Below are 21864 nucleotides of genomic sequence, written 5' to 3'. Positions count from 1 at the left end.
GAAGAAACTCAAAGAAAATGTGTTACGTAGTGATAAAACAAAGTGATAAAAACAGCAGGCGTAGTACGTATGAGAAGACCAAAACCAGACATGTTTGTGTTTTTAGTAAATACAAATGGGCTAAACTCAACAATTTAAAAACAGTGACTCAGAAAGACTGAAAACAAATGGGAAAAAGCATATCATAAAAATGCTACCTAAATGAAGCAGGGGTCAAGATGGAAATGTATAGGATTTGGAAAGCAAGGCAAAAATCATTCTTAAAAAAGACAGAGCATAGTTATAATGCAAACAACTATAGGAAATAAAAGAAATATTGACAGAAATATAAAATATGAGATTTTAATTCAATTCTCTCAGTTCACAAAAAAGTCAACTGGACAAAAAACTAAGTATGGCTACAGAAGACCTAACTAATAAGACAGAGCTATTGATTTATTATTATTTTTGAGATGGAATCTCACTCTGTTGCCCAGGCTGGAGCACAGTGGCATGATCTCGGCTCACTGCAACCTCTGCCTCCTGGGTTCAAGTGATTCTCCTGAGTCAGCCTCCCAAGTAGCTGGGACTACAGGTGCTGGCCACCACACCTGGCTAATTTTTGTATTTTTAGTAGAGATGGGGTTTCACCATGTTGGTCAGGCTAGTCTTCAAGTCCTGACCTCAGGTGATCTGCCCGCCTTGGCCTCCCAAAGTGCCGGGATTACAGGCGTGAGCCACCGTGCCCGGCCTGATTTTTTATTTGTTGATTATTTATCTAGTTGATTTATTCTGAAACCAAAAAAAAAAAAAAACAAACAAACCTTAGGACGGGTCTATTGATTTATCCTGACACCAAAAAAACACCTTTAATAGGTCCAGAAGACATACATAACAACTGACCACAAAATCACCACAAAGATGACTTGAAGAGATTCCAAAAGTGATACACGCCATTGTTAATCATGGTGAAATTAAACCAGATATTAATAACAAAACCAGAAAACCCTCATAAACAACCACTGAGTCAAAAAAAAAGTTACTTAAAAATTACAAAAGATCTAAATGAAAAGCTAAAGCAATGCTGTTAAAAAAGAAAACTTGTAGAATCCAGGAACTCCTTTTTTTTTTATTTTTTATTTTTTGTACAGGGTCTCACTCTGCCACCCAGGCTGGAGTACAGTAGCGCAATCATGGCTCACTGCAGGCTTGACCTCCCATCCTCAAGTGCTCCTCCCACCTCAGCCTCCTGAGAAGCTGGGACTACAGCCACACACCACTACACCTGACTAACTTTTTAATTTTTTGTAGACACAGGGTCTCACTATGTTGCCCTGGCTGGTCTCAAACTCTCAGCCTCAAGTGATCCTCCCACCTCAGCCTCTCAAAGTGCTAGGATTACAGGCATGAGCTACCATGCCTGGCCCAAGAACTCCTTCTTAGGGAAAAATAAAAGAGGTATCATTACCTAATCTAATCAACAGTGAAGACACAAAGCACAAACATACAAAAAAATGCTACAGGGAGACAGCTATATATAAAAAGGAAATTAAAATAAAAGCAACTACTTTGTTCAGTTCTGTGCAAAAATGTAAACACTATGATTTTATAAGAAAATATAAATAACCAAAACCTGAACACAGAATAAAACAGAACCTTTAAAAGGCCAATTTCCAAAGAAATAAATAGAAGCAGTTTGCAAAGAGCTTCCCCAGAAAAACATCAGCTACAGACATATTCGTAAGTTACTTCTATCAAACTTATAATGACCAGGTAACTCCAATGAGACTCAAACGCTTCCAGGGTACAATCATAGGAAAGCAAGGAATCTAGCATGTAATGGTAAGAAAACCCCACAAAATAGCATAGACAAAGAAAATCAGTGACCTGTAGAAATAGTGATATAAAAATCCTACATAAAATATTTGAATATAATCTAATACTAAATACAAATATATAAATATTAATATATTCAATGTCAAAATAACATACTAATTCTAGGAATTGAAGGAAGATTTAATATGAAGACATTTAAAAACATAATTTATTCCATTAACAGGTCAAAAATAAATTATCATGAAGATTTTGATAACACGTTGAAAGGCATTTAGTAAAATTCAATACCTAGCCCCTAACAAAACAAGAATGAGTAAATACTTCCGTAACCTAATCAAGAATATTCAAAGATGTCTGTGGTTGTCACTTTTCCTTAACACTCTGCAAAGGTAATAACCAACATAACTGAACTAGTTATAAAAGTTGATAAGGAGTTTGCAAATCATGTATCTAGAAAACCCAAGAAAATCAGCTGATATGCTTTTTTAAGTAATTTAAGTATATAGTTCAATGAATTCTTTGGGTACAAACTAATTTACTAACAGCATTCATATACAGAAACCAAAAAGACAGGTGATTGAAAATAAGACCAAAACTCAATTATTTCCAACAACAGTAAGAAAAATAAAATTTCCAGGAAGAAATAGAATGACAAAATTTGTGTAAAGAAAATTCTGAAATTCTACTGATGCAAAGAAAAAAGATGAACAGATCGGAATTTTCATTACAAGAAAAGTGGCATTTCACATTATTGGTAGAAAGACTGATTAATCAATGCAGGACACTGGGACAACTGGTTATCTAACCTAGGAAAGGAGAGGGAGCCCTACCTTAGATTGTATCTATAAATTATAGATAGATCAGATTTAAATATTGACAACAAAACCAAACAATTGTTCAGCATGTGTGAAATAACACATATACAAGGAAGGAAATTCATTTTAGTATTGCTGGCAGCAAGAAACAATTAGAAATAATGTAAATATATATCTTAGGGGACTGGTTAAATAACTGATAACTGTACCAAGGATTATTACACAGTTTTCACAAGAAATGAAGCAATGTTATAGGTGTTAAGATGACATAAGCTCTATATTACATTTTTTAAAAAAAATCGTGGTATAAGACACTACTATTTCTCAAAACACTGTATACCTGATATGCACAAAAGAGTTCTAGAGCTTGATTCCTTCCAGAAACTGCAGAGAGGGGCTCAGGGAACAAGGGATGGGAGAAGACTTTTTTCCACAGTATGCCCCTTGGAATTTCATTTGCATCTATTAGCTAGACGATTTTAACTTTTAAAAAAGTGGCTACCATTTACCATTCCTCCAGAACATACAAGTTTCCTGCTCCCATGTAAGCTTGCCAGCCTTAGGGAGTTCCTCTGCTTCTTTTTCAGACTCATTGTGGCTCTTCTTGGTCCCATATTCATCCACAGTAATTTTAAAGTCAGTTTGCCAAAATAAACAAAAATAGTTAAATCTCCATAACCAAGTTAAGAATATCCACTGATGAAACTGGTACATATACTCATTTATTTATATATTTTTCTATGTCTTTAATATGGTTTTATAATTTGTATCCATAAGATTTGTACGTATCTTTTGGGTTTTTCCTAGATATTTTACATTTACTGTTTTTTTTTAAAATGGAATTTTATTTCACATAGTATTTCCTGGTTGGTGGTTGCTGGTATTTATTGGGCAATCTGCTTACCTCTCTTATTAGTTTCAGGTTTGTCTGTAAATTCTATTGGACTTGTTTCTTATCAAGCTGATTAGGACTTCTAGTAAAGTGCACACCATACGTAGTAACGGTGGGTATCCTTATCTTGTTTTAGATTTTGTAGGGGATTTTTATAACAGTTCACCATTAAACATGACTCTTGAGGATGCTTATTGGTAAACATATCTTATAAATATAAAATGATAAATATAAATGCAAATATGATGCTTGCTATAGGATTTTGGTGCAGAACTTTTATTGAGGACATTTCTTTCCAGTTTGCTAAGTGTTTTTTTTTTTTTTAATGGCACTGCATTTTATTATTCCTTGATATATTTTTATCCACAGACTTTCACCACACAATGCGTTTTCTTAGCCACTAAGAAACAATCATAGAGCATGGATTAACACACAACACAAGAAGAGGTCTGCTTTGTTGTTAGTCTTAGCATGTTGGGCTCAACTTTCTTATTTTAAAGTGAAATGAAGTCAGTTAAAACAATGCATTCTGGTCATTTCGTTCTCTATCTTTGGTCTTTGAGGGACTACAAAAGATGTATGCCATGAAGAGCAGGTTGGAATCAGGGAGCCCTTTCACAGAGGAAGGTCAGGAGAGAGTATGGCTGAAGGATGAGTCGCAACTAGAACACACGAATGACACCAACGCAAAACTAAGTGCTTCCTCCTATACTGATGCACCTTGAGAATGTAACAAAGGAGTCAATAGCTTTGTTTTCTGGATGGAAAGTTTTGAGTTTAGGCAAATTAGAATAAAGAATAACTGATCTAGTATATATTAAAAGTGTCATCGAAGGGCTAAGAACATGTGTTCATTATTTATAATGGTTGTGTCAAGAAATACAAGCTCATAAAGTAATGTCTAAACTTGATGAATTTATGTTTTCCTGCTCACTCTTCTATTCTTTAAAAATATATATTGTTATGTTCTTAAGAAATAAGTTCAAAGAGATTCACACCTATTTTTCTTCAAAAGTAAAGCAAAAGGTTAGAACCGAGCCAGAACACTGTTATTAAGTAACTAGAATAAATAAATATTAAGTAACTAGAGGAGTACTGTGATCCTACTGCACATTACAGGCCAAATATATTTGATAAGGCTTAAGATTTTCTGGAATTAATAATAAACTGTGAAGGCTGATTTACACAATACCTCAAATATAACAATGGGTCCCAATTCATTATTCATTTTCTTAGATCATCAAGTACTCAGGCAGGTTTGCATCATGTGAAAACATATTTGTTAGTATTCAGATAAAGGATACTCCAGGTCTCTCATTTTCTTATAACTGCTTAATCTATAACAAGAACTTTTCTTCTTCCAATAAAGAGAAAACAATTTGGGTTTGAGATACACTGATAAGTGGCCTTCTAGTCTGCTATTTTAATTTCACTTAATACCATAAGTCACGAAATGGCATGTAAATGTGTAATATTAAAGTATACATTCAATTTCTCTGAACTTTTTCAATAACTTCCTCCTCATTTTCTCGCACCCCACTCCATTCCCACAACTTTCCACCATCTGGTGCCCCAGAGTGCTCCCTTCTCTCCCAGGGTGCGAGCTTCCATGGGATGCTGAGTACTCAAGTGCCTCCAAGCCACAGGCCTGAGATGATCCCCTCCCTGAGATCATTCTGAAAGTTCCAAGACAAATACATATATATATAATGTGTGTGTGTGTGTGTGTGTGTGTGTGTGTGTGTATTTCATGGTAACAACCACTGATTATTTAACATTTTTACAAAAGTAAGAAATCTCATGAGTCATAATTTCCTGAAAGTAATTACCTACTTTTAAGCCTTCTAACAATGATTCAATCTCAGAAACTTCTGCCATCTCATTTGAAATGAATATATTGGAAAATGAGCACATTAATAAAAACAGTATAAAAACAGCCACAACCAGTGGAAGAACGAACCACCACAGAATGCAGTGATGTGTTTTCTATCAACGAAAAACATAACAAATGCCTGTGATGTCTTCTTGTCCCTCATAAATAGTTCACACCACTGTGGAGTCCAGAGAGGCCTTTTACAATGTTGATGGTAACATAAATTTATTTTAAGTGTATTCTAGGTAATCTGGATAAACACCTTAAGACTTAGGACTGCCCCCCAATTTCAGTACCTTATGGCCCCCTACTGGCTCAGTGTACTGGCTCAGAGGACTGAAAACATCAGAATCATAAAATTTGAGATAGAAATTTAAATGAATATTGATCTAGTATCGTGCTGTCAAAAGACTTTATGAGTATAAAAGCTATGGAAGTATAACAGGAGGAGATCCAAAATACCTGACTAGATTAGAAATGTTGAATTTCTTTATGACACAAACATCTGAAACTCATTTTTTCTGGCCTCTGAAGCAATTATCACTAATTTCCATTTTGTAAATTAAAAGAAAACAATAAAACGGAAAAACATTTATGACAAATATGACAAAAAGTTTATATTCTAAAAATGCGAAACTAAAACAGGAAAACAATTTTTCCTTCTTAAATCAGCAAGATATTTAAAATAATTATTCTCAATGTAGTAAAGAGGCATCAAGACAGCCACCCTCAACACACCGCTATTGAAAGCGCTTTCTAGAAAGCAGTCCAGCATTACACATCAACAGCCTTACAGATAATCCTATCATTTGACAGCCATTCTATTTCTAAGTAAATAACTTGAGATGAGGCAAGACTTATGTCTTAATAGAAAAATGTTTCCAGCCGGAAGTGGTGGATCATGCTTGTAATCTCAGCACTTTGGGAGGCCAAGGTGAGATCACTTGAGCTCAGCAGTTCAAGATCAGCCTGGGCAATACAGCAAGACCCTGTCTCTAAAAAATAAATATATACACACATATTTATTATAACATATATTATTATATATATAGGGTGTATATATAATATATAATATATGTTATATATACATATATACATATGTATATATGTATATATAATACATATTATATATATGTTATATATTATATAATATACATTTTATACATATTATATACTATATATAATTATATATATTTTTTATATTATATATATATATATATTATATATGTATACACACACACACACACACACCCTAGCCAGGCATGGCAGCACATGTCTGTAGCCTCAGCTAACCCTAACTTGAACCCTTCCCTCCCTGCCAAAACCTCTGTTAGAGTGTTTTAGAAAAAGAAATGGTGTGTATTCATCATTCCTATGGGCCAGGGAAGTGGTGACCTTTTTAGGAAATCTGAGGTATTTTCTTATTTGGCCAGGCATGGTAGTGCACACCTGTAGTCCCAACTACTCAGGAGGCTGAGGTGGGAGGATTGCTTGAGCCCAGGAGGTGGAGGCTGCAGTGAGTCGTGATCACACCACTGCACTCCAGCCTGGATGACAGAACAAGACCCTATCTGAAAAAAAAGAAAAAAATGTTTTCCACATCATAAAATTTTATAGTTAAAAAAGGAACTAAATGTTAATACTAGTAAAATAAGTTAAAGTATATCCACTTGATAGAATACTATGCAGTTAATAAAATTAATGTTTCAAAAAACAATGCTGTGGCAGGCCACAGTGGCTTAGACCTATAATCCCAGCACTTTAGGAGGCTGAGACAGGAGGGTCACTTTAGCCCAGGATTTTGATACCAGCTGGGCAGCACAGTAAGACCTCGTCTCTATAAAAAAATTTTTAAAAAATTAGCCAAGCATGGTGGCATGCACCTGTAGTCCCAGTCTAGAAGGAGGCTGAAACAGGAGGACCACTTAAGCCCAGAAAGTCAAGGCTGCAAGAGAGCTGTGATTGCACCACTGCATTTCTGCCTAGGGGACAGTCTCCAGAAAAACAACAATGGTGTGAGAAAATGCTCACAGTGTATATAGTAAGGATAAGATTTAAAATTATATATGCATATACATACGTACATGCATACACAGAAAGAAAGAGACAGAGATGGAGGGAGAGAGAGTGAGAGAGAGAGGGAGGGAGGGAGGGAGGGAGGGAGGGATGGGGAAGGGGAATGGGGGGGGAGAGAGAGAGAGGGAGGGGGGAAGGGAGGGAGAGAGAGTTCTGCTACCAATAATAATTTATTGGGTTGTTCAGATCAATCCTTCCATTGAAAACTAGAAAAACCAAAGAAAATACTAAAAAATAATTCATTTAGCAGCATCTGCCAATTCTGGAAAAGGCAAGTGAGAGGCTCAGAAGCTAGGCAGAGCTTTTGACAATCTCATGGGGACAGGGAGACAAAAACTGTAATTCAGGCGCACCAAGAAAGGGAGCCTTGGCAAGAACCCACGGACTAGGTTGTGATCCTGAAAGACTCTGCTTAAAGCTAACCTAGAAAGAGCTTGGTCTGCATACACACTAAAAGCCCGGCTTCAATCATGTCAATTCCTGATTCGATTAAGGTGATTTGAAATTGGTGGTCCACCAGACATCATCATCCTAGCGCCTGCATCTCTCTAATCTATATTTCAAATAGCTATATGGCACACAATTAATAAAAACACTCACATGGGAGTTGAAAGAACATGCAATATGCAAGTACCTATTTGTATGTAAAGTCCTAGGCTACAGTGTAATAATCCTTCTTTTCAGTTCTGTCCCACTGTCTAAATATCAAGCAGAGAAATACTTCTCATGGACCTCCAGTGACTCTAGGAAAAATGCCAATGAGAGGTGAAATATTTTAGTTTTCATAACACTAAAATATGAACCCTTTTCATAATTTCTATTTAATCAAAACTGTTGAGTCTTAATTTCCCTTATTTCTGAATTAAAAATAATTTACAGTGTTTGCTGAATATAGATACACTGTAAAGATTTTATGGAGATTAACCAAAAAATCCCTTCCTTTCAATTATATTTTTGTTAACAGTAAAGGTATTATACTTTTTCTTCAAAAATGTTCTCCATTATGATTACCCCAAATGTTACACTGTAAATAATTACTTTAGATTTTGATCTCTATTATTTATGCAGTGACCATATTTAAACTGGTAAAGTAAAACATTTAGTAATTTTAAAGCTAGGTAGAGACCTAGATACCCCTTCAAATAACAGGCAAAGTTTTCATTTGGGGGAAAATAACATTTTTACTGTGACATATATAACTACTTATTTTATTAACTTTGGTTCCATTTTATAAAAAGGAAATATTTTTAATTTAAAATCTCAATTTTGGCCATTATAAATTATATATTTTACAGCTTGCTTGAATCTTTTTACATTATTAAATTAGATCTATCCCCAAATTTTACCAACTTTTTAAAAACTTACTTACCAGTTTATAACAATGATACAACTAATGAAAATGACATATCTGTGTAATGATGAAAAATCACCATAGGTTCAAGAATAATGTAGTTGTTTCACATCTGAAATTGAAATATATTGTAAGTTTGATAGTCACTTTCCTTTGTAGTTGGAAAAAAGTAAAAGTAACAGCAGAGTACTGTTTTGGCATATTGTTTATTATATAACAATAACATTTCAATTAAAATTGCCTCTGAAATCTCAACCATGACTTCTCAAGACATAGGACTACACTCTGCCACCTGACACAAGTTTTGCAACTTAGAAAATGGTTAACTTTCCGAAAACCCTAAAGATTTCTTTCTGGTTTTAGTACTATTAGAAGTAGCTACGCTTTACCTAGGCAACTGATTTGCTTTATGGACATTACTAAAACGTTGAGGCTTCTCCTTTGCATTAGCTACTAGAAAATGGAAAGGCAAATCTGCAACACATCCTCAGCAGGCTGTTGGACTTTATAGAGGTATAGAAGTCTTTCTTATATTAGCCTTACTTGTGGCTCTATTTCATATACTAAACTTCGCTTTCCTTTTCCTCATCCTGCTCATCCCCTTCTGATATATATAACCTTCTTCTATTCTGTATCTTTTTTCTAATTGTCCCCAAAATATTTTTGAAACAAAAGAGAAGTTCCAATGAAATATGCCATGCGTATGTATTGATACACATACATGAATACAATGCGCACGTGGGCACACACATGAACTAAAAGCACGCCACCTTCCATGCGTATGTATTGATACACATACATGAACACAATGCGCACGTGGGCACACACGTGAACTAAAAGCACTCCACCTTCCATGCGTATGAATTGATATACATGAACACAATGCGCACGTGGGCACACACGTGAACTAAAAGCACGCCACCTTCCATGCGTATGTATTGATACACATACATGAATACAATGCGCACGTGGGCATACACGTGAACTAAAAGCACGCCACCTTCCATGCCTATGTATTGATACACATACATGAATACAATGCACGCGTGGGCACACACGTGAACTAAAAGCACTCCACCTTCCATGCGTATGTATTGATACACATACATGAATACAATGCGCACGTGGGCACACACGTGAACTAAAAGCACTCCACCTTCCATGCGTATGTATTGATACACATACATGAATACAATGCGCAGATCGGCACACACGTGAACTAAAAGCACTCCACCTTCCATGCGTATGTATTGATACACATACATGAATACAATGCGCACGTGGGCACACACGTGAACTAAAAGCACTCCACCTTCCATGCGTATGTACTGATACACATACATGAATACAATGCGCACGTGGGCACACACGTGAACTAAAAGCACTCCACCTTCCATGCGTATGTATTGATACACATACATGAATACAATGCGCACATCGGCACACACGTGAACTAAAAGCACTCCACCTTCCATGCGTATGTATCGATACACATACATGAATACAATGCGCACGTGGGCACACACGTGAACTAAAAGCACTCCACCTTCCATGCGTATGTATTGATACACATACGCGAATACAATGCGCACATCGGCACACACATGAACTAAAAGCACTCCACCTTCCATTCTTTCTTCATGATGAAAGGGGGACTGTGCTTCCTGGACTGTTGCATTTACATGTTGCACTGGCAGAACTATTAATAGTTCCCGTTTTACTCTTACCCCAGTTTCAGACATTCTCTTCCCTCCTTTTTCTCTGTTTGCCAGTTGAAAACATGAATTAATCAATGTCTTACAATGAAACAGGATGTTTCAAATTTTTATATTAAAATTGAATTCCAGTATTTAAAATATGTTATACTTTCCTTTTTAATATTCATTTACTAGCCCCAAACTAAATCTAACTTTATTTGTACAATGCTTCTTAGTATATTAGTACACAATCTATATTAACACAACTCTAAGACAAAATTTCAACGATTATCAAATTTTATGATGTATAACCTACTAATTTTGTTGAATGGATTTTCCTTCAAAATAAGTTGTGTAGTTAAAAATTATAATATCATGTCTTTTCAAATTATATACATCTTAAAAACTTCCATTTTCATTTTTAACTCGATTATAAAAAATGGTCATAATAAAATTATATGCTTTATCCAGTTTGTTGGAGAAAAAGAATTAAAAGCCAAATAACTAGATCTTCTCTTTCACTTCTATATAAAATTCCTCTTGGTAACACTGAATAGAATTCTACTTACAACAATACTTAGCAGAAAAAATTTTCTGTAGTATTACCAGAAATGTTTAGAAGCGAACAGCATGTCAATAATGTAACTTCCATGTGATTAGGATATTCTTTGCATTTTGATAATCTGGCACAGAAAAGTCTTCAGTAGAAGAAAAGAGAAATAGCCAAAAAGAAACAGCTGACTTAAATTATGATAATTACTGCTGAATGAAATGAATTACCTAAAACAGTGGAATGGGTCATCAATAGACCTGAATGTGATTGAGATATACTTTATCAGGGAACAGTACAACAGTGATTAGACAATGCAGAACAATTAATCCTTCTGAGTTATATGCCCCGCCTTCCTTACCCTTCTGTATCATCTATTTTCCCCAACAAACTTCCATGCCTCCCATTTACTTCTTCTTGGTTTAAATTTTTCAATTTAGAAATTACACATATAAGAAATTATTTTAAAATATGTGTAGTGTGAAGAACAAGACAAACACCAGTTAAATCACCTCCTATGTTAGGAAAGAAAGCAGAAGCCAACTCTGACAAAAGCCCCTAGAATGTGCCCATCCTGGTGGCACTCACCCCCACAGCTGGTTACCACTGTCCTTAATTTTGTGTTCACCATTTCCCCTTCTGTGTCTTCATGCTGTTGGCCCCTATGTATGCCTATCCCTTAAAAACATGCTGTGCAGTGTTGTCTGTTTTTGAAGTTTACAGAAATGGAATCATACTGCATGTATTCTTTTATAATTTGATTACTTTCTTAATATTATGTATCTGAAATTAACCCATATTGATGTGTGAGGCTATAGTTTATTTTTACTGTAGTATAATAGTCTGTTATAGAAATATATGACTACCCATTCTACTGTCAATGATCACTATTATGGTGGCACCAGCCTAATTTTTTTCACAACTTGAACATTATTTTTATTTTTTACAGTTAATGTTTTAATTTTAAACACATATTTATCAAGTCTTTGCTCATTATTCGTTCTTGTATTTCAGAACTTTCACTTGAGATCCTTTTTTTCTGCCTGATGTTAGCCACTGAGAACTTCTTTTCTCTCAGATTGTATTTGTCTACAAAAGTCTTTATTTGAATCTCCCTCCTCCTTGAAAGGTAAATAAATCTAGGCTGAGAGTTACTGTCTCTTAACACACATTGAAGCTATTATTTCACTTTTGCAGTATTCCAGTATAGCAATTCAGAAGTCAGTTTGTGAGTCTAACTACCACATCTGTATACACGATGTCTCATAAAAAATCTATTGGCTACACTTAAGATCTTCTCTTTCCCCTTAGTAAATACTGCAGTTTTTAAACAATACAGCTAAATGTGGATATCATGTTAAATTGGGTCTGCAATGGGCTTCCTGGAATGAGTATTAGTACCTTTCAATAATTTCAGAAAGTTTTTAGCCAGTATCTCTATAAATGTTGATTTTTCCTCATTTCCTCCATTACATCCCTCCAGAACTCTAGACATGCAGGTCTGTGAGCGACCTTGTATCTGGAATATATAGAGAGCTCTATAACACTTCAGTAATACTGAAATAAACTAACTCCATAAAAAAATGGGCAAAGGATTTGAATACTTTGTGAAAGAAGTTATAACTGGTCAATAAGCACATTAAAATATGCTTGTATCAGGGAAATGCAAATTTCAACCACCATGAGATGCTAGTATAAATCGAGTGGAATGACTCGAACTTTTAAAAACTGACAATACCAGGTGTTGGAGAGAAAGTGGAAAATTTGGAACTCTCATAGATTGCAGCTGGAAATGTAAAACAGTCACTTTGGATAATAGTTTTGCCATTTCTAATAAAGTTAAACATACACTTATCACATAGCCTAGCAATTCCACTCCTAGGTAGTTCTCAAAACGTATGCCTACACCTGTACATGAAAGGATATTGTAGTTTTGCCATAACTGCCTCCTGATGGAAAACACTAGCCAGGCGTGGTGGCTCACACCTGTAGTCCCAGCACTTTGGGAGGCTGAGGTGGGTAGTCTGCCTGAGCCCAGGAGTTCGAGACCAGCCTGGGTCCCGGCACTTTGGGAGGCTGAGGTGGGTAGATCGCCTGAGCCCTGGAGTTCGAGACCAGCCTGGGCAACATGAAGAAACCCCGACTCTACAAAAAAAAAAATTCAAAAATTAGCCAGGCGTGGTGGCATCCATTTCTAGTCCCAGCTACTCGAGAGGCTGAATTGGGAGGACTGCTTGAGCCCAGGAGGTTGAGGCTGTAGTGAGCTGAGATTGTACTACTGCACTCCATCCTGGTTAACAGGGTGAGACCCTATCTCCCCCCTAAAAAAAAACCACCCCAAATATCCCTCCGGTAGATTAATGAATTTTTTAATTTGTGGTATATCCACACAATGAAATACTACTCAGCAATGAAAACAAATGAACTACCAATATACACAGCAACTGAATCACAAAACATGCTAACCAAGAAAAGATTATCATGGAAAATAACATGTTTCCATTCAAATAAAATTCTAAAACAGGCAAAGCTAATCACAGTGACCGTAGACAAATCAATGATGGAAGGGAGCAGAAGGCAGTACAAAGGAGTACAAAGAACTTTTGGGGTGATTAAAAACTTCCTGTAATCTTAATTGAGATGGTGGTTGCACAGGGCATTAGTTTACAGAGGAAGGAAAGAAAATGACTTCCTCAAGGAAACACAGCTGGTTAACAGCAGAGCTATTAGTCTGGTTTTATTAACGATTTCAAGCTTTTTGTTAGAATGACTAACTAGCTGCAGGAAAAAAGCCTACATTCACCTAGCACTCAACAAATATCGTTGAAGACTGTTGAGTGAATGTCACATGCCAGTCACTAGTTCTAGGTGTTTGGGATACCCCATATCCAAAAGAGATCCTTACTCCATACAGAGGTTGCAGGGGCAGAGGGCACACAAGTAATGGTACTGCTAATAAATAATTTAACTATATGGAATGCTGTAAGGGCCCCTAAAATATCTCCCAAAAGAGTTTTTGATTTTCAAGTTTAAATCCCAAAGCAAAAGGCAGACTTACTATGGAGTGAAACATAAGATAATAAGGTAAAGTAGATCCTTACCTACCACATAAAAAGGGAACTACAGATGGATTGCAGACCTATCTGATAATGATAAAACTATACAATTAGTAAAAGAAAATGTAGGGAATATTCTGTGGCCTCCTTAAGGAGAAAGACTTCTTAAAATAAAATTTCAAAAGCATAAGACATTAGGCAGAAGACATTGAATACGATCATTTCAAAACTTAAAATTTCTGTTCAAGAAATAAAACTATGGAAAAAGTTAAATAAACAGATGACAGAAGGAGAAAAGAAGTTTACAAAGCATAAAACCTATAAGGGAATTAATGGTTAGAATAAAGAGCACCACCTGTAAATCAACAGAAAAAGGTAACAATATCCCAGTGGAAAACAAGCAGAGAGTAACAGGGACTCACAGAAGAGGAAACCCAAAACCTTATAAGAACACCAAGAGCTGCCTAAACTCATTAACAGATAAAGAAATGCAAGTTCAAACATCCAAGTGACAAAATGTGGGCAACTGAACAGCACTAAGCAAATGCAGATACGCAGGAAAATAAAACCCCTTGTGCACAGCACTACCCAGCACGAAGACGGAGGTGGCCCTTCTTGAGAGCTCAGTCAGATTAGGCACCTGTGTGCATACCCTGAAATCAGGCAGGAATTTCTGTTTCTGGACAGACAGACCAACAAATTCCTTGTAGTATCATCTGTGGTACTGGAAAGTCGGGCAAGTCATAGTAATTTATGGTGGAAGGAAACTGAAGACATCTTGAGTGTCCATAGCAAGGAAATAATTCAAAACGGGGAAAAAGTACAAAGAGATATGGAGCACAATGAAAAACTTGAAAACATTCAAGTTATTCTAGACTGTAACACTGGCAGCATGATGGTCAGAAGGCAGGCAATACTACAGGGCTGCAGGAGGAGCCAAATGATATCACGGATGCAAAATGTAGTCCAGTGCCTCACACTTAATACTTAAATAAGTAGTTACTGCTACTTAGCACACTTCACCCCCTCTAAGCTCTCGCCTCATTCTTCATTTGTATAACTGGAATATGTAGTGCTGTTATGAGAACTTAACAGATGACACGTACAGGCACCGTGAAAGCAGAGCGGAAAAGCATGACCTGCAAAGTCACACAGATCCGTTCTGCAACTGACTAGCTGCATAACTTTGGACAAGTCACTTACCCTCACTGCATCTCGATTTGCATATCTGTGAAGTAAAATTAGTAAAGTCAACCCCATGCTGTTGTTTTGAGGGTAAATAAGATAACGTAAGTCATATAACAAATATTCATTCATCTTGTTTCTCCTCCTGCCCAGCTCATATTACAGTGCAGTCTCGCCAGATGAAACACTGTGCATTGTGCAACCACTACAAATAATAACTTACGGTGGCCAAGCAATGACATGGAAAAAGGTTGAATGATGCTGAGACAATAACCACATGCAGGAAAATGAATGGGAAAAAAATCAAAATGAGTATCTGATTTGAATTCGGGTAGAGAAATTACGGAGCGTTATTTTTCTGTTTTCTATTTTCCAAGTATCTTGTAATATGTTTATGTTACTTTTAGAAATAAAACAAAATATTTCATGGCAAACAAATATTTCAAAATTGCATGGAACAAAGAGCAATACACTTCAAAACCTAAAACAGCATTGTTATGGCTCCTTCATCAATGCCGCCATTTTAACTTTTCAGAATATACATCCCAAAGCGCTTGGTTCTTCCTAATTCTAACACGTAACCTGGGATAAATAATTTACCCTGATAACCTCACATTCCCTACCTATAAGGTGGGGCTAATTTAAACTTCACAGTTGTTGTGAGGATGAAATGAGATAATGTGTTAGTTCTACGCAGATGATCATGTTTTGAAAACTTCAAAGTTTGCAAAGATACAAATCCATTAAAATACTGGAAGGAAACATTTAATGGTTAAGAGCTTGGACTCCAATATCAGATAGACCTATATTAAAATTTTAGTTCTGCCACCAACTTTGGGCCATCCGTTTTACCTTCCTAAGCTTTATCAACAAAATGGGACTCATGACAACATAACACACACAGTTGTTGTGAAAATTAAATAATTATATAAAGCACAGTGCTTTTCACAAAATAATGACTATTCAATGTTATCAATTATTATAACCCTCCTTCAAAGCACTTCTACAGTTTACACAGCTGAATATTATTATTAAAGTTCCAATTACTATGCCTCACACTAAGATACAAAGATAGAAAATATATATACCCTACCCTCAAGGTGCTCACCATCAAAAGGAAGCAGAATGCTCTTCAAAGATCCTGAGACTAATAAATAATGAAATCAAATTATATATCTATATATATATTACTAAGGGAACAAAGAGAAAGGAAAATGGGCTTGAATAAGGAATGTCTCAAAAATCTCAAAGGAGATTTGAGTTGGATCCTAAAAGAATGGGTATGATTTTGTCCACTGATGAAGGAAAAATACAAAATGAAGAATCCATAAAGTGCTCAGGCAATTGAGAATAGTCTCATCAGGTGGAACACTGAGGAGGGAGACGCTGGGTATGAAAAGAAGAAATGTCAGGGTCTCACTGTAAAGAGCTTTGTACAAATGCCTTGCTCAGGTATTTGGACTTTATCAATAATGAGGAAATCAAAAGAGAATTTTAAGAGCACAACCAGACCTAAAATTTAGAAAAATAACTGACAGAATTAGGTTGACTTAAAGGTGTCAGGAGATAACACCAACACCTGAAGGAGGAGTCTGGGAAGGGCATCCCAGGCAGAGCATGGGAAACGCAGATCTGAGGGCCTGCGAGAGCCCAGCCAGAGCGTAAGGAGAGTGGGGAGTTGCAGGAGGGTGTGCAGAAGAGGCAGGCCGAGACAGCAACACCTATGCATGGGAATGTGGACTTCACGGGCAGCAGGAAAACATTTGCAACAGTGGACCAATCTGATGATGTTGTTGAAAAGCATCTCTAACACCAACGATGGGAAGAAACAGAGACTAGCAAAGCTAGGGGCTGGAAAAACAGGCAAGAAAGTCATAAGGATGAAAACCCAGGCCAGAACAGAGAAGAGCAGATAGACTCGAGTCAATCCAGCTGCGGTGGAAAAAAATGACTGTGTTTTACTTTTACCATTTCTACATTCAAAAAATATTTGCTATTCCCCTCTCGCTACAGGATAAAAATTTCAATGCTAGCATTAAAGACCCTGCTGTTCTAACTCTTTCTGCCTTTTTATCCACTTTCCCTTAAGCCCTACAGTCCCTCTGCTTGATCCAGACAGTCTATGCTTTGACTCGCCTCTCTGCCTTGTCGAATCCCATCAAAATATCAAGGCCTGACTATTTCTGTACCCTTCACAAGGCATCCCAAGCATTCTCACAGTCACTGTCCCCTCGAATAAGGTCTATAGTGTTGTAAACTGATAGACTCCAATCTGTGGTACTGACCCTCTCCTGTTATTTGGTACTACCACCTTATTATTTTATGTGCCTTGTATGTTTCCTTCATAGACATGCAAAGAAATGTGAAATACATGAAAACAGCTAGACAACAACCCAAGGCAAGGTGAATGTCCTAAGAATTTGGCATGCTGGAAAAAACTCACTGTGGACTCTACTTATTCAGAATCAGTTACTTCTTCTGTAAGGCCATTATTGTATACAATAACAACAGTATACCTGCCAATCTGGTTTCATAATAAGATATGTAAGAAACACTAAATCAATATAGATGGAAATGAGAATACAACGAGCAATTCTGTGGAGAATCCTTGGGATTACATAAACAGTATAATACTAATCAGTCGTTTTTTAATGAACTTATTTCCAAAGAAGTAACTTAGGCAATGGCTATTCTCTTCCTCTCCAATAATTCCAGTGAAGGAAGAGAAACTGACAGTGAGACATAGCAAAATTTAACTTACATAAACAAACAGTTCCTGGAAAGTGTTTTCAAAAAGTTAAAGAAATAATTTGTACCTAGTTGAAACTTCAAACGCAACCTACACATGATGAGGACTTACAGTTTGGGTTTATGTATATCTGTAGCGACAGGAAGAACTCCAGGAGAACTCAGAAATTTCAATGCCAAACATGTCACAAGAGGTCAGAGGTCACATTTTCTAACTGGGGTTTGACCCTAAAGTAAGCAATACAAGTAATTAATTGATGCCCTAATCTGAAACATTCACTTGAATGGGACTAGTCTACCAATCCAATGCTAGTGTAATCATACTACTCACAGTGTAATCACCACTAGAAACACAAAATTAAAGTTGCCCAAGACAGGAAGGAAACATATAGGTCAAATACTTCAATTGCTTTTTCTAGTAGTCCATAATTAACAAGCTAACCTCCCTCAATCACACACTCTAGCCAACAATGCCAGTAGAGACTAGTATAAAATCTGTACTTATTTCAACAGTATGTCTTTAAACTATCTTATAACCATTACTTAAAATAATTATAAACCTCTAAAGCCAAGTCATAATAGTCCAAATCAGATGTGACTAATTTGTTTGGATTAAAGAAGAAAAGGAAGTGATATATGTAACTTGTTTTTAATGGATACTAAAATAGACACGGCATCTAGAGAAATAACATGACAATGAGTTATGAATCATACTGGGAATTTTTTTTTTTTTTTTGAGACAGGGTCTCACTCTGTTGCCCAGGCCGGAGCACAGTGGCACAATCATGGCTCACTGTAACTCAACCTTCCAGGCTCAAGCCATCCTCCCTCCTCAGCCTCCGGAGTAGCTGGGACTACAGGCATACACCACCACACCCGGCTAATTTTGTGGTTTTTTTTTGTAGAGATGGGGTCTCATTATGTTGCCCAGGCTGGTTTTGAAGCTCCTGAGCTCAAGGGATCCACCTGCCTCAGCCTCCGAAAGTGCCGGGATTACAGGTGTGAACCACAGCACATGGCCTCATACTGGGAAAGTCAGTGATTCAAAGATTAAATTTCACTTGTTACTGATTTTGTTGTTACATGATTCTTCATCCTTTACTTCTTGATTTATAATGTGTAAAACGAGGGCTAACATCTTAAGCATAAAAATATTTTATAAATATTTAATATTACTGTTAAATAACTTTCAAAAGTTTATTATACCTATTCAAATTACACAAAACTGATTAATTCATATGTGCTAGCTATAATTTAGCATTTACAGACATTTAAACTGAAAAGAGAAGCTGCTATTGCCTGTGCTTATCTTCACACATAACCCTCAACTTACTACGGCATTTTCTTCTTCATGATAAAATGACTAATTTGTTTCCATTTTATAATGATTAAACATCACAAAATATTCTCCAGTTTCTAAAAATGTAAAATGTTTTCGCTGATAGGCCAAAATTTATTTGTGCTTATTTAGCTCCCAAATGAGGTCATCTATAGAATTTCATATTATCATTAAATCAAATTTATAAATATAGCTTTAAATCAGAGGGACAGTTTCATCGTTAATCAAAAATCAGACTTAACCACATATACATATTTTGATTTCAGACTGACCCTTTTAATATTTTCCATGCCAAAATGTTGGAGCTTGTTAAAGAAGTTTATCTTGGGTATGGTTTTTAAATATCTGAAATATTCAAAACATCTTAGCAGTGATTATCTAACTTACAGTACCTTCCCTACTACCTTCTTGGATACAAGACTTGCAGGTTTTTTTTTGTTTCGTTTTGTTTTTGTTTTGAGACAGGGTCTCACTCTGTCTCCCAGGCTGGAGTGCAGTGGCACAATCACAGCTCACTGCAGCCTTGATCTCCTGGGCTCAAGCGATCCTCCCTCAGCCTCCCAAGAAGCTGAGACTACAGGCACGCACCACCATGCTTGGCTATTTTTTTAGATTTTTTGTAGAGATAGGGTCTCAATATGTTGCTCAGGCTGGTCTCAAACTCCTACTCTCAAGCGATCCCCCAATCTCAGCCTCCAAAAATGCTGGCATTTCAGGCATGAGCCACTGCACCTAGCCAACATCAGCAGTTTTTTAAAAAGGAAAATTAAAAGAATGTGGGGAAAAAAAGACTCGGAACTCTCTTTCTTGGGGAGATATTGTGACAACTAATGATTACTGCTATGAACTCCGAAGTTAAATACCATCACAATTAGATGGAACAAACATTCAGAACAGATAAGTTCTCCTATTTTGTTACAGAGATGAGAAGTATTAGTCCCTAAGAATTCAATTAATTATGAGGATCTGAGACTTAAATCCTTCAAATGGCCACAAATTCTACTTGTGGGATTTCTTTTTTTTTTTTTTTTTTTTTTTGAGAGAGTCCTGCTCTGTTCCCCAGTCTGAGTGCAGTGGCCCGATCTCAGCTCAGCTCACCACAACCTCCGTCTCCCAGGTTCAAGCGATTCTCCTGCCTCAGCCTCCCAAGTAGCTGGGAGTACAGGCGTGCGCCACCATGCCTGGCTAATTTTTGTATTTTTAGTAGAGACAGGGTTTCACTATGTTGGCCAGGCTAGTCTTGAACCCCTGACCTCGTGATCTGCCTGCCTCGGTCTCCCTAAGTGCTGGGATTACAGGCGTGAGCCATGGCGCCCAGCCGGAATTTCTTTTTTAAACTGCAACCCAAGTCTTGCTATGTTAAGAATCCTGGCCTGGCGCGGTGGCTCACGCCTCTAGTCCCAGCACTTTGGGAGGCTGAGGCGGGCAGATCAGAAGGTCAGGAGATTGAGACCATCCCGGCTAACACAGTGAAACCCCGTCTCTACTAAAAATACAGAAAAAATTAGCCAGGCGTCCTGGTGGGTGCCTGTAGTCCCAGCTACTCTGGAGGCTGAGGCAGGAGAATGGCGTGAACCCGGGAGGCGGAGCTTGCAGTGATCCGAGATCGCTCCACTGCACTCCAACCTGGGCGAAAGAGCCAGACTCCGTCTCAAAAAAAAAAAAAAAAAAAAAAAAAAAGAATCCTGTGTTTGAAGATGATATTGCCATTTATTCTGATGTGTCCAGTGTAGTACACAACATGGAGAACACTCCTTTGATTTACCTCTGTCAGAAGGAATTATTTGCTTTTGGCTCCACTTTTAAACTTCAGAAAATATCCTGTGCCTTTAGCAACCGTCTTTTTTTTTGTTTTTTGTTTTTTTTTTTTTTTGAGACGGAGTTTCACTCTTGTTGACCAGGCTGGAGTGCAACTGCACAATCCTGACTCACTGCAACCTCTGCCTCCCGGATTCAAGTGACTCTCCTGCCTCAGCCTCCCCAGTAGCTGGGAGCACAGGTGCCCGCCACCAAGCCCAGCTAATTTTTTGTATTTTTAGTAGAGACAGGGTTTCACTATGTTGGCAAGGCTGGTCTTGAACCCCTGACCTCAGGCAATCCACCCACCTCAGCCTCCCAAAGTGCTGGGATTATAGGCACAAGCCACTGTGCCCACCCCGCGCCCCCACCCCAACCCCGCCTTTTTTTTTTTTTTTTTAAAGAAAAACCACAAGATTGTTGTGAGATGGGATGATTATGATGGTAACATAGTTTTTAAATCTCCCCAAACCTACTAGATAGAGTTACTGGAAGAATACCAAATAAAGCAAAATGCCTTTGGACAACATACACAGTACAACAAAATTAGGTCATGCGAACTCCTATGCATCCCAAAATTTGAGCAGGTGAGAACAAATCTCTGAGAGCTACAATCCTGATTGGTATTGAGACCCTTACAGAAGAAAGAGAGGCACAACAGATACTAATG

The 21864-nt window shown here is 37.0% G+C and overlaps 1 protein-coding gene across 22 annotated transcripts in view; it reads right to left on the bottom strand.

Moving 5' to 3' along the window:
* The window catches only part of ZMYND11 (zinc finger MYND-type containing 11), a 119937-nt gene that overhangs the window by 47158 nt on the left and 50915 nt on the right, over positions 1-21864 (bottom strand). For 2 of the 22 annotated variants that reach the window (XM_055353738.2, XM_055353739.2), the window contains exon 1: positions 8841-8856. The exons of the other annotated variants lie outside the window; for them this stretch is intronic. The gene's annotated coding sequence lies outside the window, so the exon portion shown is untranslated. Of the gene's footprint in view, positions 1-8840; positions 8857-21864 lie in introns of those variants that run through there. 22 annotated transcript variants of the gene reach the window in all.

This window comes from Gorilla gorilla, chromosome 8 (genome assembly GCF_029281585.2).
Source record: "Gorilla gorilla gorilla isolate KB3781 chromosome 8, NHGRI_mGorGor1-v2.1_pri, whole genome shotgun sequence".
NCBI lineage: Eukaryota > Metazoa > Chordata > Mammalia > Primates > Hominidae > Gorilla > Gorilla gorilla.
This window is presented reverse-complemented; position numbering and strand designations above follow the sequence as displayed.